The sequence below is a fragment of the Leopardus geoffroyi genome, chromosome A3 (genome assembly GCF_018350155.1).
Source record: "Leopardus geoffroyi isolate Oge1 chromosome A3, O.geoffroyi_Oge1_pat1.0, whole genome shotgun sequence".
NCBI lineage: Eukaryota > Metazoa > Chordata > Mammalia > Carnivora > Felidae > Leopardus > Leopardus geoffroyi.
In genome coordinates, this window is record NC_059336.1 from 30,863,988 (window position 1) to 30,890,564 (window position 26,577).

The following is a 26,577-nucleotide window of genomic DNA, read 5'->3' on the forward strand; positions in this document are numbered from 1 at the left end:
GATGGAGAGAGTACCAGGGCAGGAGTCAGCATATCAGATATTAAACATGGACCGAGGTGTGTCAGTTACTGATTATGTGGTCTTCAGCTGGTTATCTTAATTTTCAGGGTCTCAGTCCATCATGTAAAAAATAATTCTACTTTCTTAGGCTGCTGGAGGATTAAATAGGATAAAAGATACAAAATTAAGCTTGAAAGGGTGATAAAAATACATGTATAATTTCAATTAAGGTTGCCCAAGAAGTAGACTCAGGGATAAGGATTCATGTACAAATAGTTTATTGGGGAGGTGATCCCAGGAAGCACTTGTTGAGGAATTGGGGAATGAGGCAGAGGGAGGAAGGCAGCCCGTAAACATGAGTTATCAGGCTAGCTACCATTGGAGGCAACTGGGGCCTAATCCCTCTGGGGATTAAATCTGGGAGAAATCTGAGGTCTAGGAGACTGAAGTTCAAGAACTTCAGAGTTATCCCATCTGTGGGGTGAGGGAGGTGAGGTATCTATACACCCATTCCCATCAGTCATTGGTGTAGCTTCTGGGGGTGGGGCTAATTTGCCGTCAGTTGTAGCCAGCGCCCTACTCATGCTCCAGCAGCCCAAGGGAACCCCCAGGGAGAGAGTTGCCCGTTCTGGTGGGTTATGGGAATGGGTGGTTCCCAGGGGATACAGGTGGAACTCTGATGGTGTCTACTACATTAATCACCTTTCAAGTGCTATTTCAAACATATGCTAATAATTATCAAAATACATATTTGGACAAACAACTTAATGTTGAACAAAGTCTCTTTCCCAAATATTATCTCAAGACCTACTTTGTTGGTGGGGACAGCTCCAGCCTATACATGCCTCTGAACTCCTGCGACCCCACGGTATGGCCCTTCTCATATCCTGTGGGTCTCATTCTCCCTGACGCCCTTCTCTCCTTCCCCTCCCCCGCCCCCACTGGCCTCTAGCCAGGGGTTGGGAGTCCTCAGCTGCTTGGGAAAGACTTGTTAACTGATAGAATTAAATCCAGGATGCGACTTGGTTTTTCACTCATAGATGTTCCCATTCCATCCAGAGACTTCATTTCAGAGGCAGATGCCTTCGGATGAGAATGGTGTGCTGGAAAGGCCTGCATAAATAAAACTCATGCATGATAGCTAAGCCTCTTCTTAAAAACTGGATTCCATCTTTTCTCCCAGCAAAATGCTTATGGAACTGCTCACATGGAGAGAAACTAACTGGCTTGAGTTACTTGCCACTCTGAAGCAGCCCTCTAGGGACGTTTCTGATTTAAAAGCATCTTTTTTATCGCACAATTTTCTCTACCCCCAGATGTCAACCCCTCCTCCTCTTGGTCTCTATCTCCCGGGTGCCAGCCCCTGTGGTCAGGGCCAGGGCTTTTACAGCCTTTGCTGGTTTGGCTAACCATCCAGGTATCTCCTTCTTTCTCCCTGACCCATGTGGGGACCTACCCAAGTCGCTTCTCAGCTGGAGAAGGGGACTTTTTGCCAACCAAAGATGACCCACTGGCCTAAGACCTGCTGTGAGCGAGGGAGGGGTTCAAGAGTGACAATGGTCCCTCCCCTGCAGGAATTTTTGTCTGCCCCGGCCCCCAACCTCCCCTAAGCCTGGCGTCTTGAAGCCATCCAGCCATCCTCACTCCTGGGAAACAATTGAGGGCCTTGATTTTTTCCATCGTCATTTTTTTTTTTTTTGGTTCACAGGAGGTGAAAGCCTTAGAAAAACTCAAAACCAGTGCCTAGAACAACCCACTGCACGTTCCCAAAAACACCAGTGATATGCTGGTGGCTTTATTTTCTGATAGCACGCAACAGAGCCGCCTGCATTTTTTCCCACTCAATTGAGTGACTTTTTGATGGATTTGACTGGTTGTTTTGGCATCGCATAGGCACAAACTGGAGCTGGGGCTCCACGGAGGCGGCAAAATCAGACATGAATAATAATCATAATAAACCGCCACAACATTTGAAAGTTTCCAAAGAGCTTTCCCGTGCATTTACCTCGTTCCATCCTGAAGCGCCCTGTGACACAGGCAGGGCTGATGTTATGGCTCCCATTTTCCTCACGGAGGACATAGAGGCCCAGACGTGGGTGACAGCTTATCCCCTGTCCTGACCAGACCTGGATTCCTGTCCGGGGTTCTTTCTATGTTGGCGGGGATAAGAGATAAGGGAGAGAAGCTGCCTGGCGGGGCTTCTATAGCAAGAGGCTGGGCGAGGGCTGTTCAGAATATTAGCTTGGGTGGTAGGGCCAGTTAGGATTCGGGGAATCAGGTTCTGCAGAGGAAAACAAACATCGGGGCATTGGACGTCAGGCTGAGGCAGGCCCTGGTGAGGTCTGCGCTAGTCCTAGGACCAGTCTGCAGGACACTTTGCCTGATCATCTCCTAGGCCTGTTGCCAGGCATAGCTGTGAGGTGAGCATACGTGGCCTGCCGGGTTCCTGCTGGGCTCCCAGTGCTACCATGCAAACCTTTCTAACAGCTCCCATTGGCCTCTGGCACATTTCTGCTCCCCCTCCCCTCCACTCACCCCTCCTGCCTTCATCTTGCTGGCTTCTCCTTTCCCCTGGTCCGTTATCTCCATCCTCCTCTACCCCAGCGGAACTCCCTGCCCCACCTCCCCCTTTCCAAGATCCAACTGTCTTTGCTCATGGATGTAACAAAATGCCTACCAGAGAACACCTCTGAGGTCCTCTCTCTTCTCGGGTAAAATGCGTTTGTTTTTGTCGGGGCCTTCTTGGGACACTGTTCCCTCTTGCCTTGGCCCACGCTGACAACCTGAGACGTTTGCTTCCTGTTGACGTTCCCTTTGAGGTGCCAGCCCCTTTGCTGAAGGGATCTCCTTCTTTCTCCCTAACCCATGTGGAGGCCTTCTAGTCGGTTTTCAGCTGGGGAAGGTGACCTTGACAACAGAAGGCAACCCACTGGCCTAAGACCTGCTGTGAGTGAGGGGGTCAAGAGTGACCCTGGTCCACCCCGGGAAGGCGTTCTTGACTGCTCAGTTTCACCTTGATCCTGGGCAGCTGAGACCTGGGAAGCTGGGTTGATTGGCTGTGGCCCCAGCCCCTCTTTTCTAATTCTTTGGAGCTCTCCTTCCTCCTCCCCGCTTCCTGCCCTCCCTCTCCCCCTCTTCCTGTCCCTGTCATCTCTCTCTCTCTCTCACACACACACACACACACACACAGTGGACTTCCTGTGTCTTTGTGATCAATCCCTACTCTTCTCAGGGAACTGATATGCCCTTCCCCCTGGTTTTTCAGATCTCAAGGTGGCAAAAATGGAGATCTAATGGAAGTCCAGACTCTGTTGGGGGCAGGTTTGGGTGAGGGTGAGTTTATCTGGGAGCTCCTGACACTCACCAGAAGGAGCGCGCCGCGAGTTTGTGACTTGCCGTGAGGTGACTGCTTTTTTTTTTGTCATTTTGACATATCTTGTGTCTAACGCTTGTCTCCCAGTAGACAGGAGCCTCTTCCCTGTCCTGCGGGGACCTCATGAGATTCTCTGAATGGGATGCTGTCGAGTGGACATGGGAGGAGGGAGCGGATGTGGACGGAGGAGAGGTTGCTGTTCCTGTCCCTGCGCTCTGCACAGGCCTTTGGTGCCTCATCTGCCTGGGGGCTGGCAGCTCCCTCATGGCCTCTTCCGCTTGAGGGCCACATGCTCCCAGGCTGCAGCCCCCACCCCTCCCACACGCTCAGGGAGCAGGCAGCTGGTGTGAGGTCGGTGCTGGGCGCCCAGCCGGGAAGTGAGGGAAGACCGTGCCGGCCCCTGTGGCCCGATGCAGGACACAGACTCCAGGGTGTCCCTGGGGACGAGTCCTTGCCCCTGGGGATCGTGGGGGGCTCTGGGTCCTCCCCACCCTGCCCCGATTTCCTTTTGAAGGGCCTGACAAAGAGGAGGTCCCTCTCTCCCTGTCCCCCCACCCCCGTGCCAAGTGTGAATCTTATTTCATTTATGGCATTTTCTTTCGGTGAAAAACACATAGTTTGACCAATTAAAGCCTCTTTTGGACTAAGCCCCTGACAGAATTGGGGAGGCAACTGAAAAGGACGTCCTGTTCCTATGGGTTTTCATCTCTCTCTTGTTGTTTTTTTCTTTGTTTTTTTTTTTTTTAAACTCTTGGTCACGGTTCAGATTTAGAGGGAAGCAGTGATGGGAATAAACTATGTCCGTTCCGGCCTCCTGGCGGCTGTAGAGATCCAGCTCCCAGCTGTGAAGCCAGGGTGGGCAGTAAGGCCAGGCGGGGAAGCAAGCTCGGACTCCCAGAGGCCCCTGGACCCTGGCATCTGGAGAGAACAGAGCGGACCACCCTGCAGGGGAGGGCGAGGGGCGGTAAGGGAGCCAGCCCCCCAGTGGGTGTGAGAGGCAGGAACCTACTCCGGGGAGCAGGAACGTCAGCGGGGAGAGGGCAGGGAGGTCTGAGGACCTCTTACTAGCTGAACCTGGTGGAGTGAGGGGCCGTGAGTATAAACGAAGGAGCGTGGACACAGCACCCTGCACGGGACCAGCGGCACTGTCCTGTGAACCCTGGGGACTGGCTGCGTGGATCCGGGAGTTGGGGCTGGGGCAAAGGAGGACACACACGGCAGGTGTGATGCGGGAAAGGTAGCTGATGGGTTAGTTTCCAAGACCCTTTGGGGTCTTTCAGGATCACGGAACAGGTGGGGTGCCTGGGTGGCTCAGTTGGTGAAGCATCGGACTTTGGCTCAGGTCATGATCTCATGGTTTGTGGGTTCGAGCCCCACAACAGGCTCTGTGCTGACAGCTCGGAGCCTGGAGCCTGCTTCAGATTCTGTGTCTCCCTCTCTCTCTCTCTGTCCTTCCCCCTCCCTCCCCTCTCAAAAATAAATAAACATTAAAAAAAAAAAAAAGAATCTTTGGAACAGGCAAGGTGGGAGGTGGGGCCAAGCATGTCCTGCCTGTCAAGGGGACTCCACTGGTACACGTGGGCTGGGAAGACCAGGGAAAATTGAGTGACAGGAGAGTGCAAGGAAGGAATGAAAGTAAATTTTCTGGGCAGCTACGGATGAGGCACGGTATCAGGTAATTTATACATGCCTCATTTTATTCTAGCAAAATCCATTTATTCATTCACTGATTTATTTATTTGATCTTTCAACAAACATTTATCGAGCGCTTTCCCTATATTAGACACTTTTTTGGGCACCAAAGGTATGAATCAAATGAGACACGGCCCCTCCCTCAAGAGCTCACAGTCCTGATGGGAGGAACCTTCTGTCGGGTTGGGTAGTCATGGATGGCTTCCTGGAGGAGGTAAACTTTGAGCTGAGTTTGAAAGATTTAAGTAAAAGGAAAATTAAAGAGTGGTGATGGGAAACGGTGGCGGTGTTCCACGTGGAGGAAGGAATATGTGGGCGGGCATGGAGATCTGAAGCACTGCCATTTTTGGAAAAGTATTAATGGTTCCATGTGATTGAGGCCAAGGCCTCAGTCTCAAAGGTGTAAGGTAGAGGTGGGCTTTGCGACACTTATTTATTTATTATGATTATTTATTGGTGGGTGACATGACAAGATTGCCATTTTGCATATCCCATTCCGACATTCATGTCAGAGGGGCCAAGTAGGGAGTCCTGTGAAGGGGTGTGGGCATCATTTGGAAAAGGGGAAAGTTCCGGATTAGGGCAGTTGCTTCGGGGATGGAGAGAAGTGGACGGTTTGGGGGCTGGCGGGAAAGACGGATGGTTGGGACAAGACTGGAAGAGCAGGGTGAGAGGCTGGCCACAGCTTTTAGCTCAGGCGATCGGTGTGCAACCCCTGCCCTCAGAGCCCGCTATCAATACGAGGAATTTAGCGGTGGAAGACACAGAAGTGGCCCCTCTTTTCGTGGGAATGCCAGTCCAGGAGGGAAGACAGTGAACAAGAAGTGAAGAGGGTGGGCACACAAAGAGGGGCAAAGCAGTGGACTGGGGCTTCTGCCTGTGCTTTTGGAAGGTTTCGACTAGTGCGGCATCTCTAGGGAGACCAACGGAACCAGATGGGAGAGGAGGGAGGTTCGAGACAGAGGGGGGAAAGCAGGACTTGGAGTGATTCCCCCCTTTCCCAGATGGCAGGGCCACCGAGTGGGTATCGTTGGCCACTTTACCGAGAACACAGGTGGAAGACCAGCATTGTAGGTGTGGACCTGCTACATTTGGGTGTCCACAGGGTCTCCAGGTGGTGACGCCCAGAGGGTGGTCCAGTAAGTAAGTGTGGCATTCATCTGACGGCTCAGAACTGCATAATTCAGGTTTGGGTCTATTATTATGTATGTGGTGGTTGAGGCCATGGGCTGGGGGGTCATTCAATGAAAAGAATGAGTCATGGAAATAATTGGCTTTCCCTCTTACCTCTCTCTGTCCGATAAAGTAATACAATTCTCATGAACTTTTTGGGGAGATAAAATATGCACACAGTGAACATTCAAACGGCACAAGAGGGTATACAGTGAATGGCGAGTTCTCCTCTCGCTCCTCCTGATCCCTCACAACCCAGACCCCTTCTCCAGAGATACGTGAGTTTCTCATGTATTCCGGAAATATTCTAAGCCTATAAAGCAGTTTTATATAAATGCTAGTGCATTATATTTACTTTCTTTCTTTTAAAACTTAAAATAAATATCTTGACAATTATCCCTTATTAGTAACGATAAAAATTTATCTCATTCTTTTATATAGCTGCATAATACTCCACCACGTGCAAGTCCCATAATTTAATTAGCCAGTTCCTTATAAGTGGGAATTCAGTGTGTTTTGAGGCTTTTGCTACATAAACAATACAGCAAAAATATCCTTGTACATACAGACATCACTTAGGGATTAGTTTTGGCTGCATGTAAGAAAAAACTCAACAGATTTTAACAAAGTAAGGACATATTTTTTTCTTATGTCATGAGAAATCTGGGGTAGGCAAATGCTGGCATTAGTTTAGTGGCACAATGATATCACAGCAAAGTCCTCATACTCTTTTCCTGTGGTTACAAGGTGGCTGCTCCAGATCCAGCCATCACATCCTCTTTCCAGGCAGGAGGCAGGAGAGAAGACAACAAAGGGGAGAAGGGCACATTGTCAGCAAAGTCTGTTATCCTTTTAAAGGAATTTTCTTTCTTTTTTAATGTTTGTTTTTGAGAGAGAGAGAGAGAGCGAGCAAGTGGGGGAGAGGCAGACAGACACACACACACACACGCAGAGAATCCGAAGCAGGCTCCAGACTCTGACCTGTCAGCACAGAGCCTGATGTGGGGCTCGCACTCACGAACCATGAGATCATGACCTGAGCTGAAGTCAGATGCTCAACCAACTGAGCCACCCAGGTGCCCCGAGGGACTTTTCTAGAAGCCTTCCAAACATTTTTCTTTTTTCTTACATCTCATTGGTCAGACCTGTGTCAAGCAACCATCTCTATCTCAAGGGAGGCTGGGACATATCTTTTAGTTTGGCCCATTGCTCTGCCAACAAAATCAGGTTCTGTTGTAAAGAAGGAGAGAATGGGCATGGGGTAGATGTCTGCTAGATTTTCTCTCTACTACAAATTCTTATAAATGGAATTGCTGGATTAAATCCTCCTATGCATTTAAAATTTTGATGATGCCAAATTGCACTCCAAAGGGGTTTTTACCAATCGCAGTCTACAATGTGCAAGAGTGTCTGTTTCCCTACATCATTGCCCACAAACTGTTGCCAAACTCTTTATGTTTTGCTAATCTGATGGGTGAAAAACGATCTCTTATTGTTTTAATTTGCATTCCTCTTATCGTGAGTGAGGTAGAGCATTATTTTACATGCTTAAAAACATTGGTATTTAAAGCGTGTCAGGAGAGGGGTACCTGGGTGGCTCAGCCGGTTGAACGTCCGACTTCAGCTCAGGTCACGATCTCTCGGTCCGCGAGTTCGAGCCCCGCGTCGGGCTCTGGGCTGATGGCTCCGAGCCTGGAACCGACTTCCGATTCTGTGTCTCCCTCTCTCTCTGCTCCTCCCCCACTCATGCTCTCTCTCTCTCTCTCAAAAAAAAAAAAAAATTTAAAAAATAATAATAAGTGAAGCGTGGCAGGAGAAGAAAATCCCATAAAGGACAATGAGAAGTGTGGACTGGGGAAAAAGAAAAGCAGGAGAGGTTGGGTTCAAAGAAGGGGAGAGAGGAGCTTCAAGGATGGGAGGAGGATGGAAGGGACACCATCAGATATTGCAAAAAGGAAAAATAAGGACGAAGATGTGCCCACTGGGTTTGGAAACATAGGGCCACTTGGGACCCCAGAAGGCACCCAGAAGGTTCAGCTGGAGTAGAAACCAGGTGAGCCTCCTTTCCTGCAAAGCCTTTCTTTCTTTCTTTCTTTCTTTCTTTCTTTCTTTCTTTCGATGAGTAAATGAATTCAGAGGGGTTCAATAACTTGCTTGAGGCTTCCAGAGCTTGTATGGGAGGAGCTAGGATTTGAGTCCCAGTGGGCTGGACCTCCAGGATCTCCCATAGTGAACCCCACAGAGGCTCTGGTGCAGGGAGAGTATTTGTTTAGAACTGCTGCCCTACAGACCTGGAAAGGGCCTTAGAGATGATGGATCCCCTTGACCCATTTAACTAGTGGGGGGACTGAACATGACTAAGGTGAAGAGCCATCTGGCAGAAAACGGGAGAGCCTTGCAGGAACGCAGATCCTGCTAGGATTCAGGGCATTTTGTGGAATTACTCTTTTCTCTGGCAGGGACGCTAGTGATAACTTGGGCTAAGTAGAACCCACCTGTCTGTCAGCACCTTAGACAAAGCAACTTCCCTGAGTCCCGGGGGGAGTCCCCAGTTTCCTGAATGATGAGAGAGTCCAAAACGATCAAGACATGGCTACATTCTGGGTTCCATCAGTGGCCTTTTGGGAGTGGTCTGGGAGCTGAAAGCAGACCCAGTGCCTGTGAGAGAATTACTGTTCCATCTTCTGCCACGGCAGATCCTCTAAATTGCCCCCACGTGAAGTCACCAAAATATGTATTACCATCTATCCTTGGCTGTCAATAAAGCCAACCAGATGGCCATATCTCTAGCTTGTTTGATGATTTATTTACCCATTCATTGAAAGCACTTTTATAATTAGAATTAAAATAATTGATTGTTATAATAAAATATTATCACCCAGATAATCCCTGTTGAGGAGTTTATGTAGGGTGGTAAGGTGCTCAGCCTCTAAAGACAAATCATGGTCGGCTAAGGAAATTGTGGTAATATGTTCCTTTTTAGCTAGATACTCACTTTCCCAGAAACTCTTGCAACTGGATGGTGGAGGGGTCTCATGTGACACAGTTCTGGCCAATGAGTGTAAGAGACAGGCAGGAGAGGAGCATTCCCTAGCATTAAACCTTCTACCTTCTTCTGGCCCCAAATGTGGATGGTCCCTAGAGCAGAGGCAGCCATCTTGCAAAAGAACGTGACAATAACAGATCAAATAGGCAGAGAATGGTCGTCCTGCAGAAGGGCTCCGTCAATGCACATGCCCACGAATAGTGCACACACGTGCCTGTTTCCCCAAACTCTCACTAAATGGCTGCTGTTACCTGTTTGTAATCCTGACAGTACGATCAGTTTTGAAAAGGTATCTTACAGTTTCAACTTGCATTTACTTATTTATGATTAAGGTGGAGCGTTTTTTTCTTATGTATATTAGACATCTGGATTTCTTCTTTTGTGACCTCCTGTTTTCATCCATTCCTCCATTTTTTTCCCCCCTATGGGATTGTTAGGCCCTTTCTAATGAATACAAAAAAGTTTTTTGTGTGTGTGATTTCAGAAAATTAGCCTTTGACAGATGGGTTGCAAGTTTCACCCTCCACCTGCTGTTTATCGTTTGCCTTTCTGGATGGTATTTTTCATCCCTCAAACAATTTTAACTTTTATGTGGTTGTAGGTAGCAATCATTTCCTTAATGGTTTCTGGGTTTTTATCTTATTCAGAAAGGACTTTGCAGTCCAGGGTTATAAGCACATTTACTAATTTCTTGCCTCCGAATACTTTCATGGTTTCTTTTCTACACTTAAATATTTGCTTCGACTGGATTTTATTTTGGTCCAAGGAGTAAGATAAGGATTCGCTTTATGTTTTTCCTGCCCGTTCTCAGGGTCCAGGTTCACATGTTGGGACCTGGATAAGACATGGTTATCTTCCTGTTCCCTTCAGGTCTAGGTGGTCTTCAGAGTGTGTGTTTCTTTAAATAAGTTTTTACTTTAATTCCAGTTAGTTAACATACCGTGTTATAGGAGTTTCAAACATACGATATAGAGATTCGACACTTTCATACGTCACCCAGTGCATCACCCAGTGCATCACCCAGCCCCCATCACCTGTTTTACCCCCCCCGCCCCCCCCCCCCCCACCTCTCTTCTGGTAACCAGCAGTTGGTTCTCTCCAGTTAAGAGTCTCTTTCTTGATTTCTCTCTCTCTCTCTCTTTCCCCTTTGCTCATTTATTTATTTTTTCTTAAGTTCCACATATGAGTGAAATCATATGGTTATTTGTCTTTCTCTGACTGGATGGTGTTGGGAGGTTTGAAGACACCAGGAAAGCAAATGCTGTAATGTAGGGGACTGCTGCTCTGTGGCAGTTTCCAGCACTAGGGCAGGCAAGGTAGGGGAGGGAATCGGCGGGGGTGGGGGGGTGGGGGTGGGGTGGGGGGAGGTGGGTGGACGGTCCGTCCTGAATCCAGCACCTTCAGGGTGACGACTGCTTTGAAGGGTGTCCTCGGAGAAGCCTCCTCGTGCGTCCCGGATGTGAGGGATTCTGAGGATTTCCTTTTCACGAAAGGCTGGCTGCAACTGTCAGTGAGGAAACAGACGGTCTTGCAGGGGCTCTTTGAAGTTCTCTCTGTGGTGCAAACACAGCCTTCGTTCCCCAGGTGGCCAGAAACGACTCTTTAAACTGCATTTTGCTCGTTGCTTTTGTCTCCTTCTCCCTCAGTCAGTTCCTCACTGGCCTTAGGCTTCCCCCAGATCTTATGCTGTGCCAGTCCCAACTGGGGACACATCCCACTAAAACTCCCAAGACTCCTGAGCAGGAGTCGGGCGGAGGCAGGAGACCAGAGCTCTAGGCACAAGAGAAATCGGGGTTATCCACACATATGTATGGCAAATGCGCTCCCAGATTCCCAGGAGCATAGATTTTGCAGCTGAACTTGCTTTGAAAGTTGATTTTTAAGATTCTCTGAGAGGCTCAAATAAAAGGGTGTGTTAATACCGGCGTTGGCAAAGGTGTAGAGCTTTTTTTTTTTTTTGCATCTTAAGTTTTATTGAGATATAGTTCACATGTTATACAACTTAAAGCACACAAGAGAAGTTTTTATTTGGTACATTCACAGAGTTATGCAACTATCACCATCTAATTTTAGGATGCTTTCATCACTCCGAAAAGAAACCCCGCACCTATTATCAGTCACTCTCCAGCTCCTGCCCTCAGCCCTAGGTAAGCTACCACAAGCATTAATTTGCTTTGTGTATTTGTCTATTCTGGACATTTCATATACATGAAATCATACAATATGTAGTCTTTTCATTTTATTTATTTATATTTTATTTGTATTCCAATTTTTTAAATGTGTGTTTATTTTTAAGAAAGAGAGAGACACAGTGTGAGTGGGGGAAGGGTGGAGGGAGAGGGAGACACAGAATCCGAAGCAGGCTCCAGGCTCAGAGCTGTCCGCACAGAGCCTGACGCGGGGCTCGAACTCACAAACCGTGGGATCATGACCTGAGCTGAAGTCAGATGCCTGACCAGCTGAGCCACTCAGGCGCCCCTTTATTTCTATTTTTTAAAATTTAAATCCAAATGGGTTAACATACAGTGCAATAATGATTTCAGGAGTAGAATCTAGTGATTCAACACTTAAATATATCACCCAGTGCTCATCCCAGCAAGTGCCCTCCTGAATGCCCGTCACCCATGTAGCCCATCCCCCCACCCACCCAACACCCCATCTAGCAGCGCTGTTTAGTCTCTGCACTTAAGAGTCTTTTAAGGTTTGCCTCCCTCGCTTTCATCCTATTTTTGCTTCCTTTCCCCTATGTTCATCTGTTTTGTTTCTTAAATTTGTGAAGCCTTTTATAACCACGCTGGAAAACCGTCTGGCAGTGTCTGCTGAAGCTACTCACACCCATACTTTATGACGCAGCAACTGAACGCCCGGGTACGTATGCACCAGACATGAGTGCCTGTGTTCATTAAAAGACATGTACTAGAGATGTCGATGGCAGCAGTGTTTGCAATAGTCTCCAGCAGGAAATAATTCCAGTATCTATTGATATAAAAGAATGAATAAATAAGTTGTGGTAGAGTCACACAGTGGGATCTAATTCAGCAATAGAAGAAACTCCCCAAACATTCAGTATAATATGTGTTATGGGTTGACCTGTGTTCCCCTCCCCAAATTTGTATGTTGAAGTCCTATACCCTGGTATGTCATGTGACTGTCTTTGGAGATTGGGTCTTTAAAGAGGCAATTAAGGTAAAATGAGCTCATCAGGATAGCCCCTAAACCTGTATGACTGGTGTCCTTGTAAGAAGAGGAAATTGGGACACAGACACGCACAGAGGGAAGACCGCGTGAAGACATAGGGAGAAGACTTGGTCTACAAGCCAAGGAGAGAAGCCTCACCTTGATCTTGGACTTCCAGCCTCCAGAACTGTGAGAAAATACATTTCTGTTGTTTAAGCCATTGAGTCTGTGGTATTTCGTCACGGCTGCCCTAGCAGACTGATATGATATGGGATTGCATGAATGAATCTCATAGACGTTATGTCGAGTGAATGAAATGACAAGTCAAGCATACATACTGGATGATTCCATTTACATGGAATTTAAGAATAAGCGAAACTAACTGCTTAGCTTTAGAGTGAGAATGTTGACTGGGAAGTGGCTGGAAGGAGACTTCTGGGGCACTGGAAATGTTTTACAGCTTTCAAAAAAATGTTTATTTATTTATTTTGAGAGCGAGCGAGAGAGAGAGAGAGAGGCAGAGAGAGAGGGACAGAGAGAACCCCAAGCAGGCTCCAGGCTCAGTGCAGAGCCCAACGCGGGGCTCAGTCTCACAGCTATGAGATCGTGACCTGAGCTGAAATCAAGAGTCAGATGCTTAACTCACTGAACCACCCAGGCGCCCCATGAAATGTTTTATATATCTTGATCTGGGCAGTGGTTATATGGTTATACGCCCATGTAAGAATTCATCAAGCTGTAGACGTAAGATTCCTAAGAGTTGCACACTTTGTTATTTGTGGGCTGTATCTAATAAAAGGGCAAAACAAAAAAGATTCTTGAGAAGAGACATGAGCATTTGGGGGTCGGATCACCTCCGTGTGGCTTAGTTTATCTGCCTTTACCAACAAAGCGATGGGAATGCAGGCCAAGTGAGCACTGTCCAAGTCAGTTCCTTCTGAATCTGAGACAAAAATAACCACGTCTCAAGTATGTTCTTTCCTTTTTTTCCAAATGGGAAAGGCACGGGCTTTTTTTTCACATTCCCAGCCAGAGGGAATCTTTCTCAAACTTTCCATAGAGATTCTCCTTTGGGCAGACACCAAACATGGACATTTTCCACCAGGGAAAAACATGCTGGGGAGTTACAGGCTTCTGGAAAAAAAAAAGAAGGTTTGGGAAGGAAATTATGGCAGAGCCCCCTCCCCACCCCAGACTGTCCCCAGTCCTCCGGGAGCCACACAGCGGCTGTGCATTGTCACCGTGAGGGCACTGATCAAAGGGTCTGTGACAATGCTTCCGGAGGACAGGGGAGGGAGAACGGACTGGGTCAGATAGCGGCCAGGCTCCAGCTTGCTCTGAGCACTGGGCCTTTCCTGCCTTGTGGGAAGGTTTTCATTCTCCATCCCCCACACAAATGGAAGGAAGTCACAGATATTAAAAAATAGAGTGTAATGCAACATATAAAATGTGGACAGTGGATGCAGTGTTCCAGTTCTGTCTGGCTCTGTCCATCTGTCAGACGTGGAGAAGAAGGCGCCTGGTTTCCAGGCTGCACTGCCTCTTTGTCCTCCCTGGACTCATCACTCCTAGCATCTCCTCCATTGTCCAGCCTATTCATTTCCCTCCTTAGCCCCTTAAGGACCGGGGGTGCAGACAACTCTTTAGGGATCACTATGTAAGGCAGGCACTGTGATAGCCTCACGAGGAAGGTTTTCTTTTTCAGGTGAGGATGCCAAGTATAGGGAAGAGAAGTGCCTTGCCTGAGACCATGCACCTAAGAGATGTCAGAGCCAGGATTTGATCCTGGCCGGCGGAATCCAGTGCTGGGGCTCTGGCCACGGGACTCAGCTGCCACAGGTCTCTTTTTTTTTCCTTGAGGAGGACGTTGCTGGACGGCTCCATTCGATCCTATCTCTCAAGATAACATTTTCGTGAAATATTAAAAGAACGGAAATACAAAAATCCACGATGACTAGAATATTAAAATGTTAAATAAAGGCAGGATCAGCATGGCTGATTTTCCCTTTTGCTTCAGGCTCAAATATGGCCCTGTTAGGCCAACTTATTCCCGGAGTCCTCACCCCATGGCCTGCCCTCAATACATGATAGTGCGTCCAAAGCCCAGCCTTGGGCTGATTGTTCTTCTTTGCTCTTTACCCTGTCTTGTCCTTGGACCTCTCGGATGGATGATCTTGTACACCCTTAGTTTTCGACCTCAGCGTGGGGGAACTCCAAATTCTCCATGCCCAGCTTCAGGTACACCACTTCCCGTAGGTTTGTGTCCTGTATTTCCATTGATCTTCCAGAATCTCCCGCTAAACACTGCTGACCTCCTATAGACATCTTGTCCTTAACTGAACTCATCCCTCCCTCCCTCCTGTCCTCAGGTCTCTTTTGGACTGTCCTGTCGGTCAGCGGCAGCAGCCTCGTTTGAGATCATCTGGCTCTACTCTCATTGCCATTTTCTATGCCTATCAAGTCTTGTTGGTGTTTATTCTCGAATACCACCGATGGCTGCCCTTTCTTCTCCAGTAACTCTTGAACTGGCCACTTGCCGGGGGGGGGGGTGGGAAGACGCAGAAGAGGGGACCTATGAGCACAACGATTCTTCTGAGACCCGCAGCTGTAGTGGGGGCTATAAGGAGGAAGGGATGAGTTCACTTAGAGCTGTGTAGACCAGGCAAGTGGAAGTTGGAAGCAGAACTAAGCACCCTATTGTTGAAATGTCCTCTCAATCTTTTATTGTGTATTCTAGGCACTTGTTGGATGTTAGAGAAACAAAGACTGAAAATCAGTTCAGTGCCTGAAAAGCTCACAGGCTGATAGGAGAGACTGACCCACAAGTCGTACTCCACAGGAGTATGCCATCTTGGCGGGGGGGGGGGGGGGGGGCGGTCACTGAGGAAGGAACAACAAATTGTGTCTGAAAAGATGGCTGGGAAAGTTGCCCAGAGGAGAGGACACTGAACTGGACTTGGTGTTGATGTTGGTCATTATAAAGGGGAAGAAGATGGGGCGCCTGGGTGGCGCAGTCGGTTAAGCGTCCGACTTCAGCCAGGTCACGATCTCGCGGTCCGTGAGTTCGAGCCCCGCGTCGGGCTCTGGGCTGATGCCTCAGAGCCTGGAGCCTGTTTCCGATTCTGTGTCTCCCTCTCTCTCTGCCCCTCCCCCGTTCATGCTCTGTCTCTCTCTGTCCCAAAAATAAATAAACGTTGAAAAAAAAATTAAAAAAAAAAAAATAAAGGGGAAGAAGATGGTGAAGCTCACCAAGGCGGTGACTATGGACGAGAAGACTTCATCAGGATGGGTGGAGGTGATGGTGCTGAGGAAAATACCCTACGTTGGTGCCTCTGCTGGTAATAGTGTGGGCACTGATATGGGCCATCCCAAACCAGTCTAGGGACTCTCACAGCCATGGCTTGTGGTTCAAGGTACAGTTTATCTGTGCCCTTTGCTTGTTCAGTGAAGAAGCATTCAGAGCTCAGACATTCATGTGCCTTGCAAGCAGAACATGAAGATAATCATTTTTTCTGGCTATTCCTTTAGAGGGAGTTGCTTGCTCTGGGATTATAAAGAGATATTCTTGCATCGGGCCTTGACTTGATTTTAATCTGAATAAAAAGTCACTAAGAACTGAGGAAAGGGAATTTTCACACTAATTACTGGTTGACCAGCTGGCACTGATGTTGGACATCTGGTCCCCACCCCATCTCTCCCTATTGCAGAGCCTTCTAATTCAGCATCTATAACTTGATGTGTCTGGGGGCCCCGGGGGACATTTGTGCTGGGTCCAGAGAGCTTGTGGGAGATTAAAAAGGGAGCTGGGGGCACCTGGGTGGCTCAGTCGGTGAGGCGTCCGACTTCGGCTCAGGTCATGATCTCCGTCAGGCTCTGTGATGACAGCTCACAGCCTGGAGCCTGCTTTGGATTCTGTGTCTCCCTCTCTCTCTGCCCCTCCCCTGCTCATGCTCTGTCTCTCTCTGTCTCAAAAATAAATAAAAACATTAAAAAAAAAAAAAAAAGGGAGCTGTCCTTTCTACGCTCTTCCAGTCCTAGAACCCCTGGTCCTGGTGACTGATAATTCCAGAGAGGCTTCCTCTCCCCCGCTCCCCGTCCCAGATCTCTCCCATTGGCTCATCGCGTGCTTGAGGTCTTGCCATTACCGCATCATTGCTTTGGCTTTGGTCCTGCAGCTCTAGGAAACTGAAACATCTTAGTAACAGAGTTTACAGGTCACTGTCTCCTGGACCAATATATTTTAATGGTGAGGAGGATGGAAGGAGTGCTTAGAGTCTGGGTCAATTCTTGTTGTTGTTTTTTTCAGTGTTTATTTTTGAGAAAGAGAGGGAGAGAGAACATGAGTGGGGGAGGGGCGGAGAGAGAGGGAGACACACAACTCTTAATGGGTCAATTCTAAATGAACAGGACTGGGTGAGGATGTGTGGCAGAGAAGTTGGCAGCTTTGGGACCTCTGAGGCCTGATGGGAGGTGGGGGAAATGCCCTACATTTGGCCCGGTGTCTCGGGTTGAGCAAGATTTGGAGGTGAATGAAGGGGGTCTCTGTTTGCTCGAAGGCACCAGTGTCGGGGGGGGGATCCCTGCAGGGGGAATGATCAGAGACCCTGTGGATGTACCGGGAGTCCCTGCCTTTCACCGGTGTCCTGCTGTCATTCTCCAGAGTGACCTCTCCCCCTCAACTCTTCTCATCCCAGCATGCTGTTCGTGTGTAGACACTGGGTTGCGTTGCATCCTAGGAGACTGATATTCCGAAAAATCTTAGGGGAAACCCAGACATGTCTTTGCTTATAATAATTTTTAGAAAAGCTTTAGCAAGGCCCACTTTTCTGTCACCACAAAGGCGACACAAAGTTAGACACAAAGTCTAACCTGGTTTTTCTTCAATAATCAGCCACAACTTCTAGCTGTGTCTCCACACGAAACACCTCGTCCTGGTCTCCTTTCCAGTGGCAAGAAGCCAGGCCTTGAGACTTCAGAGAACTGAAAATTCCAGGGCTGGAAGTTCCCGGGTGCATGCCACCTGGCCGAGCTACCTGTCCTGTTGTGGAGGGTGACATTTGTGTTGGAATCTTATAACCAGACTTGAAATTCAGGAAATCCTGAGAATTCATTGGCCAGCTTTGAGTTATCTTTTTGAAATCATGAAACAGAAATTGGGAACAACATTTCAAGCATTATGAGTCTCAGACTGAGTCCCCTAGGTCAGCTGGCACGCCTCTCATTGGTTTGCTCACAGACTCATTTCTCTTCCTTCACCGGTCTCTGCTCTAGGTTGTAGAGAACTACATTTCCCAGGCTCCCTCATGCTGGAACCTACCTTGTGACTGCGAGTAAGTTGGAAATTTACACGCCGAGGGCAGCTTTTAACTAATGACTGACCGAGGTATCAGTATCCAGCTCCCCTGTCCCTGATGTGACCTCCTGTAGTACTGATCCAAAGTTACTCCCCTGGCACTTTGGTTGATCTCACACCCTAGCCTGGCCCTCTTCCTATTCCCATTTCCTCACCCCCTGCCAGTATCCACCCCATCCCTGACCATTCACAGGTATTCTCATCACAGGGGAAGACAGAGACATGGCTCTGATTCCTTCTTTTTCTAACTTCCCCCAGTCTGAATCCATTTGGCACCTGGGCCCATACTGTCATTTGGGCCATGTCTAAGAGCTTTAGGATAAGTTCCTGAAGGAGATCTTACACTCCTTGTCTCCCCTGAGATGCCCAGCAGGCCTAGGACACCCCTAGAAGCACCCCTTGTCAGAAGTGGAAGGCTGTGGGGGTCACTGAGACCAGAGGAGGAAAACAAGCCCCAGAAAAGCTAAGGGGGCATGCTGACTAAATGACAGTTTCTCTTTTTCTTTTGACAGAGATGTGTAGGGAGACATTGGATCCTCACGATAGTCACTTCTTTGTTTACTGAGTTGTTGTTTTTGTCGTTATTATTACTCTTGCTTCTTGGTATCCTGAGGGGCCCCAGGCCTTTGGGCACATGCGGTTGGGAACTTTCCTGAAGCCATTTCAAGCTGGGCAGGGAGGTGAGTGTAGGCAGCAAAGTAAATGGAGAATCACAGCAGGGTTTGAGGCATGCGCATGGAGTCCAGTGGGGGCCTGAGCATTTAGCCCAGCCTTACTGGGGAAGGGGGCAGAGAGCGCTTCCATGATGAAGTGAAACCTGAGCTGAATGTTGAAGTTCAACAGGGGTTTCCAAGGTAAAAAGAGGTAGTTCCCTCCTCCCCCCAATTCAATATACAACTAACACCGGATATAAAGATGATGCTTTTTTATTTGGAAAGAGTTTTGCATAGGGGTATAAGAACAGAGTTTGGGGTCAAATGGGATTTAAATCCTGGCAGCATCACTTCCTCTGTGACCTTGAGCAAGTTCCTAAAACTCTCTGAACCTCAATATCTTCATCTGTGAATTGGGATAATAAATCCCACCTCACTGGCTGGTCATCCAGTTCAAAGGAGATGAACTGACTTGTGTTAAGCACTTGAAAAGTGATAGCTATGACGTTCCCCTAGTGAGCTTTGAACTTTTATCATCATCAAGTGAATGTTGACAGTTCTCTTACTGTGTTCAAGTGTCGAGTGAACCTATCTTGTCCCAGGCACCCTCATTTGAGAGGACAGAAGATATTATTCCCTGGACTACAGACCCAGAGGGAAGAGGGGACCTGCCCGCTCTCACCTTGAGCTGGGTTCCCCCAAGAAGCAGGAGCCAGGCAAGCATGAGAGAGAGTTCAAGTACCTTACTTGGGAGGTGATCCCAGGAAACACTGGCTAGGGAGCAGGAAGTGAGACAGAGAAGGGAAGTCAGCCCACTGCAGGAGGTGTTTTCAGTCTGTTATCGTGGAGGGCAGTGGGGCTCAGCTCTACTGGAAGCCCTGGGAGGCAGGGTAGAGTGCATGTCTCAAGGTTACCCCAGCCAGAAGAGATTGCTGCATCGTCAGCCACCAACTCCAGTCGTGGCTGAGAGCCGATCCCGGGGCGTTTGGCGTGTCTAGCCGGTGCTACAGGCAGCACAGTGGACTCCAGTGGCCAGGGAACAGGTGGGTGCTAGCAGCTGGGCGTGGGGTGTGGCAGTGCAAGCGGGGGTTATCAATAGGACACTGTTAGTGTCGCTTTCCCTGGCGTCGTGGTTAGGGAGCTGAGTGACTGCATGAATGGGGATGGGTGCCCGGGAGACAGGATGGGAGTCTGAGGACAGACGGAACCAGGACAGGTGCTGTATCTCCGTCTGGCACTTATGCTCTGCCTCAATGAGCAGGCTGGTTGGGTGCCCTGGACAATTTAAGTGATCTGTTTAAGACGCTCTTCCCTTAACATGGTGGTTTATGAATAACTGTTGAGTTGATTTTACCACCGTTGCTTCATCAAAAAGAGAAAAGAAAATATTTGACCTACCCCCCAGAGTTCTCTGCCTTCAGCCCCCCTTCTCCTGTTCTCAAGTTCCCTGCCAGCCCCCTCAGATCCAGAGAAAGATTGTTAAACATTTCTACTTGCAATTCTCATATGTAAGTGCCATACACATGTTTTCTCTGTCTCGTGCTATGTATCGTGACCTGACCCTGAGACAACAACTTGGATCCAAGGGGGTTATTTGAGATAGTTGTTTGGGGGTTATTTGGGGGACTCTGGCAGGAATCACTCTGAGGAGTGGGGCGGTGAGACAGGGAAGGGAGGAAACACCAGTGGAGGGCATTAACGGGTTGGTGGGGGCCCTCAGGAAACCCTGTCCTGCTGGGGGCCTCTGCTCGAATATCCCCCTGAGGGGGGAGGTGGCTGGAGCACTGCTCCCCAATGCCCTCCCTCACTGGGTGAGGGCTGCCGTTGAGGAGCTAACCCCGGGGCACTTTTGGCATGCTCTGTGCCCAGGGGAGCCCCTCCCCCATCAGACAGTGCCCTCAGGTAGACATGCAGGATGGGCTGAAGGGGGTGCTCTCTGGAGGACGGAAGGAGATGCTCTACTAGGAATATAGAGGCCTTGGAAGACACCTGCTTTCCTCCTGGTGAAGGCACAGCCACAAATGTGAATAATTTTTTCATCAGGCTACTCCCCTGCCCAACCAGCTTCCATAGATCTCTATCACTTACTTCATCCGAGCCAACTTCCTGAATTCTTGCTGTTCCGGCACTGCCTGATGATTCTTTACCCTCTAATCCATAAATAATGATAACCACAGCAGAATGCATAATTAATCAAACCAACATTCCTGCTTTCCACACCACGGGCACAGAGGGAGCTAACGGATAGTTGGCTGCCGGACTAAATTGCTTCGGACCTACCTTGCCAGCCCTACGCACAGCTAGCTGTACCCTCGTTCCCAGGCTTGCTCACCCCCTCACCCCTTCTGACCCTGCAGGCCTACTCTCCTCCTTCTGCCCGTGCAGTTCCGTGCATTACTCAAGGCCAGCTTGTAGATGCATCCCTTCTCCTGTTCTTCCTCTTCCCACAGTTGTTCTTACATAGCGCATGTTCGTAAAGGTCATATGTCAGGCCAGGGGCTGTTGGCCATCTGGTTAGACGTTGGCTCTTGCTGCAGGTGTGGACTTTGCCTGAGGCTGGGGCCCGAGTTTCTTCTCTGTCCCCATGGCACAGCCATACATAGGGCCAAGTGCTTGATCAGTCCTCCGTGATCACTGGCGTGAGGGATGCTGGCAATATGATTATGAGGACCTTAGCAGATGCTGCTGGTGCCCACATCCGTGCAGCATTCACTCTGCACCCCAAAAGCTGCTTATGATGAACATGGTGAGTCTGCCCCAGGACTTCCTTCTCCGGCTGGGGAGCGCATGTGGCCTGTGTATAGGACAATCAAGAAGTGTCCGAGCGCCACAGAGCAGGAAAGACACCTCGACAGTTTCCTCATCCTCAGTTGAGGTAACTCTGAAGGGTGTTCTGCATGATCTCCCATGCTTCCACAATGGGGGGAGCTCCAGAAGCCTACGGTGGTAACTTGCTGGATAATATAACCCATTTGGGGGGATTCTTTCTCTCTTTCTTCAGTTCTGAACTCTCCTGTGAGTGTTTCCTGCTGTCACTTCTTCCCAGATTAAACTTGCACTTGAATCCTTATTTCAGAGAGTGTGTCCAGGGTCACCCAAACTATATAGATGGCCTCGACATGAGAACCTGTGGGTATAAGGTTTCTGAAACCTTCTGAGATTGTTGGGGCTCACTGTGCTCATGATGAGAGCTGGGAGACAATGAGTGTTGAGGGCCTGAGGGGATGCACTTGGAGGTAGGTCTGAGGTCAAGGGAAGGGTCAGGTGGGTCTGGGAAGCAGGGTTTCTCAGGGTAAGCTCTTTGCTAAAGAGGAAAGAGATTGAAATGAACTTGGGGTGACCCTGAAGCTTGTTAAGTCTTGAGTATTCCCAAAAGACGTGCCTTGACTTGAAAGTTTACTACAAAGTAGTTTGGATATTGGGAGAAAGTACCACTTTTGCCAGCCAAAACCCACATCTTCTTTCTGAGTCAGAGTGGCTGCTTGGGTATCTTTTGCCAGGGCATCTGCATACTTTTGTCTTGACACAGAACTTGATCTGTTCCTCACTGAGGGAAACTTGAGTTGGTGGTTATGACCTACCCCCTGGGGCTATGGATGGACTTCTGACACATCTCAGACTTACCTCCAATCCTGGCCTCAGAGAACACCTTATACTGGCCATAGACTGCTTTTTCCCACCCCAGCCATTAGACTAACTTGTAAGTCCAATTTCACATATTGTTCCAGAAACATACCATCACCTCAAGGAGACCAGCAAAGACAGAGTGGGTCCCTGAGTGTAGCCCACCCACAGCTGGAGCCCTGAGGGCACATGATCTCAAATTTCCTATGGGGTAGAGGGTCTACTATGACCTGAATTCTAGGGGATTCTATAATCTGACCTTGGCAATGAGGACCAAAGGCTTTCATGACTCTGTGAATTTCATTTTTCATGCATCCATCTGTTCATCCTGAATCTGGAACACTTTTACCCATTGAAGGAATTAAACAGGAGTTGGAAAGAGCTCAGCAAGACCAGCCAAAGACTCAAAGAACATTTGGCTCAAGGAAATTCCAGAAGAGAAAGAGCTGGTGAAAAGGGAGGCTGGAATCCTGGCAGCTACCTCCCACCCAGAGCAGGGAGGGTGGTACAAGCTGCCAAGGGAAAGATCCAGGCCAGGCTGGGAAGCTACCTTCATACATGGGCAAGGATAAGAGAGGCAACGGGACTCCATTCTCCAATAAAGTGAAACAGAGAAGCAATCAGCTTTGTTGGGAACCGGTTAAAGGGGACCCTGAATGTGTGCTGAAGAATTTGTTTGGTAGAAAACCTTCTGATTGGGACAGAAAGGCCTTGGTTTTTTTAAATTGCAGTTCTTTAATTAACAAGATGGATAATTTTTTTGTCTTTCATGAAATTAAAGAAAATTGAATTCTATCATACATTCTGAAGAGTGGACAAAAGTGTACTGCTCCTTGATGAATTTTCACAAACTGAACTCACCCGGGTAACCAGCACTCAGAGAAACAGAATATGATTAGCACCTCCAAATCCCCCACCTTGTACTCTCTTCCCAGTCACTACCTCCTCAAGGGTAACCACTCCCCTGACTTTTTTTTTAAGTTTATTTATTTAGTTTGAGAGAGAGAAAGAGCATGCATGAGTTGGGGAGGGGCAGAGAGAGAGAGAGAGAGAGAGAGGGAGAGAGAGAATACCAAGCAGGCTCCATGCTGTCAGCACAGAGCCAAATGCAAGGCTCGATCCCATGAAGCATGAGATCATGATCTGAGCCAAAATCAAGAATTGGACACTAAGCCAGCTGAGCCACCGAGGTGCCCCTATCCTAACTTTTAATAGCATAGATTAATTTTGCCTGTTTTGAAACTCATATGAATGGAATTATTCAGTGCATATTCTTTTACGTCTGTCATTTCCCCCTCAACGTTGTGTATGTGAGATTTATCCACATTGTGTGCAACAACAGGCCATTCTTTTTCATTGCTGTACTGTATTTCATTTTATGGTATACCATCGTTTATTTGTTCATTCTGCCTTTGAAGGATGTGTGATTCATTTCCAGTTTTTAGCTACTATGAATAAAGCTGCTATGGCATTCTTGTGCATGTCTTGATGGATATATGTTTGCATTTCTATTACACATGCTCCAAGAAATGGGATTGCTGGGCCATAGAATAGGCATGCATTTAGCATTTGTAGCTAATACAAAGTAGTTTTCCAAAACGTTTTCAGCAACCTCACTCTTACTAGCAATGTATGAGATTTCCAATTGCTCTGTATTCTTGCTAACACTTGGTACTTTTTGTATTTTTCATCCTTGCCATCATAATGGTTGTGTAACGATATGATATTGTGGTTTTAATTTTCATTTCCCTTATGACTGATGGGTTTGGGCACCTCATATGTTTATTGATCATTTGGTTATTCTCTTTATTGAAGGGCTTGTTCAAAACAAGCCTGTTCAAAACTTTGGCCCATTTTTCTATTGGGTGGTCCGTCATTCTCTTATTGATTGCCCATAGTGGCTGTGCGATTTTGAACAAATGTTTACCCCTTTATAGGCCTTTGATTCCTCACATTGTTTATGTTGTTACTGTGGAGTTAAATCGAACCTCTAAGGCTCTTGGGTGGGTCCACAGTCCTGGACTTTCAAACGACCTTATTTCATTCCTACGGCCCCTCTTAGGCATGGGCAAATGACTCAGCCTGGTCCAATGAGATGTTTATTGAAGGCTTTGGGAAAGCAAATCTCTTTCTTCTGGGATTTCTGAATGTGAGGATGATGTCAAATGATGCTAGATTGGAGTTGTTCTTATGGTCTTATTGCCATTGACCCACGAAGACATGAAGAGATGCTCAGAGTGAAGCCAATACCAAAGAAAGCCAACAACATGGAAACAGGGAGAAAACATGAGAGAGAGAGAGAGAGAGAGAGAGAGAGAGAATTGATGCAACCATTCTTTTTAGTTTTTCTGTGAGCCAGCATTGTCTTTATCACTTAAAAGAGGAAGAAAATTAGTTTTGCAATTGCTATTGATGCCCTCCCCATGTTATCCCTTTGGCACTCACTATTCCCTTTCCCTCCTAAAACTTCCGCTATAAGCACTTGAGACTGTTTGAGGATGTTCCCCAGTTTTTGGAATTGCCTTATATAAGGCAGGCTGGAATGCTGGAGCTTAGGAGTCCTGTGAGTAGCCCTGAACTAATGACAGATGAGAGTTGGTGGATAAACACTCTAGCTTCCTCTCCCTTATGTGGGACACTCTGATGTGTGCTCCATACAGTTGCTAAGAACTCTCCAGCTGAAGTGAGCTCCTAGTTTTTCACTGTGGTGACCTGCTCATGATGTCCCCTGCATGCGCAGCCTTCCCTGCTTTGTCTTACTTTCCCACTCCTTTCTTGGTACTGTCTGACATCACTTCCCAAATAAAACACTTCCATGGCAATTCTTGTCTCAGGGTCTGCTTTTGGGAGACTCCAAACTAAGATAATGAAGGAACTAGAATTTAAGCCAAAGTTTCCATGAGCATTATAGAATCCAAGTTAATCTAATGCAATCAGGTTCAGTTTGAGGGCTCTGTATGGAGCTTGAGTAAGTCTCTGAGGGTCTAAATAGTTCAAAGTCATCTCTGTCTTCAAGAGACCCACCAGTTTGGTGAGGAGATAAGCTGCCCGTGTAAAACACTTGAATAAATATATTTTAGAATTCTGATGTTGGCAGGGAAGGGGCCCTGCTATGGGGGTATCTGGGTATAAGTGGCTGGAATCACCAATTTTATGGCTCCTGAGAGTCCAGAGACTTCCTGCCAATTTCTTCAAATTCCCAACAACAGACTGGGCACAAAGCCCATAGTCACAGAAATCTTATCACACACAACATTTTGATAGTTTGGCAGTTTTAGGGAAGGTGTGGAAAACTATGGAAGTGACCAGGTCTCTCACCTCACAACCACGTCCCACGCTGCTGAAGCCATACCTTCTGGAGCTCTACCTCCCTCCAGAGGACTCTTCTTATTGGGTGCTGCCACCAGGCCGTCGGCCCAAGCTCGGTTCTGATTGTTTCTTTCCTGCTGGAAAGCTTGCTGGGCTGGCCAGCCTTCTCCAGAGCTCTTTGGAAATTGGAGTAAATAGATATTGGCCATTCTTAAAAACTGAAGTCTAGATTGATCTTAAAGTTATCTTTGATTCCCCTCTTTCTCTAATCCTCCAAGTCCAGCATGGTGGCAAAACTTATTGGCTCAACTTTCATGACATTTCCAACATCTGAGCAGCTCTTACTTTCTCCACTGCCACCACCCTGGCTTGAACTACTGTCTTCTCTGGTCTTGATGAGTGCAATTGCTTTTCCCACAGGTCTCACTATTGCCAACCTCATTTTCCATACTAGAAGCAGATTTAGCTTTCTAAAAGTGTAGGTCACATCCGTATGTAAATTCTCCTTTGCTCAAAAGCTACTGAAGGCTCCTTATCTCATTCAGAGTAAAATATGGAGCCTTTCCATGATGAACAAGGCAGGCGTTCATCACCACTCTGACCTGAGCTTCTACTGTTCTTCTCTTTGCTCACTCTGATCCAGCCACACTCCCCTCTTGCTGTTTTCTGAACCTGCCAAGAAAGGTCACACCTCAGGACCTTTGGACTTGTTATTCCCTCTGCCTGGAATGTTTTCCCTCAGATTTCAGCCTGACTCATTCCTCATTTATTTGGGATCCTTACTCGGAGTGATTTTCTTTGACCATTCATATAAAATAGCATCCCTTTCTAGCAGTCTTTAGTGCCTTATTCACCCACTTGATATATTAAATATATATACACTGAAAATATTTGGTTTATTGATCGTTTTCCCCTAACAGTATATCAACTTCTTAAGATCGAGGGATTTGTTGTTTTTGTTGGGTACTGTAACCCCGGTGCACATAGGATACACGTAGAATATTTGTTGAATAAGTGAATGAATTTCTTTTTTTTCCAAATAAGAACTTTTTATTTTTTTTATTATTTTTTTAATATGAAATTTATTGTCCAATTGGTTTCCATACAACACCCAGTGCTCATCCCAACAGGCGCCCTCCTCAATGCCCATCACCCACCCTCCCCTCCCTCCCACCCC

General features: G+C 47.7%; 1 long non-coding RNA gene across 3 annotated transcripts in view; it reads left to right on the plus strand.

The window, feature by feature from the left end:
* The window catches only part of LOC123580463, an 80,127-nt gene that overhangs the window by 16,663 nt on the left and 36,887 nt on the right, over positions 1–26,577 (plus strand). For 2 of the 3 annotated variants that reach the window (XR_006703314.1, XR_006703312.1), the window contains 2 exons: positions 11,358–11,431; positions 12,064–12,152. This is a non-coding gene — a long non-coding RNA (uncharacterized LOC123580463). Of the gene's footprint in view, positions 1–11,357; positions 11,432–12,063; positions 12,153–14,166; positions 14,987–26,577 lie in introns of those variants that run through there. The other variant, XR_006703313.1, reaches the window with a different exon arrangement.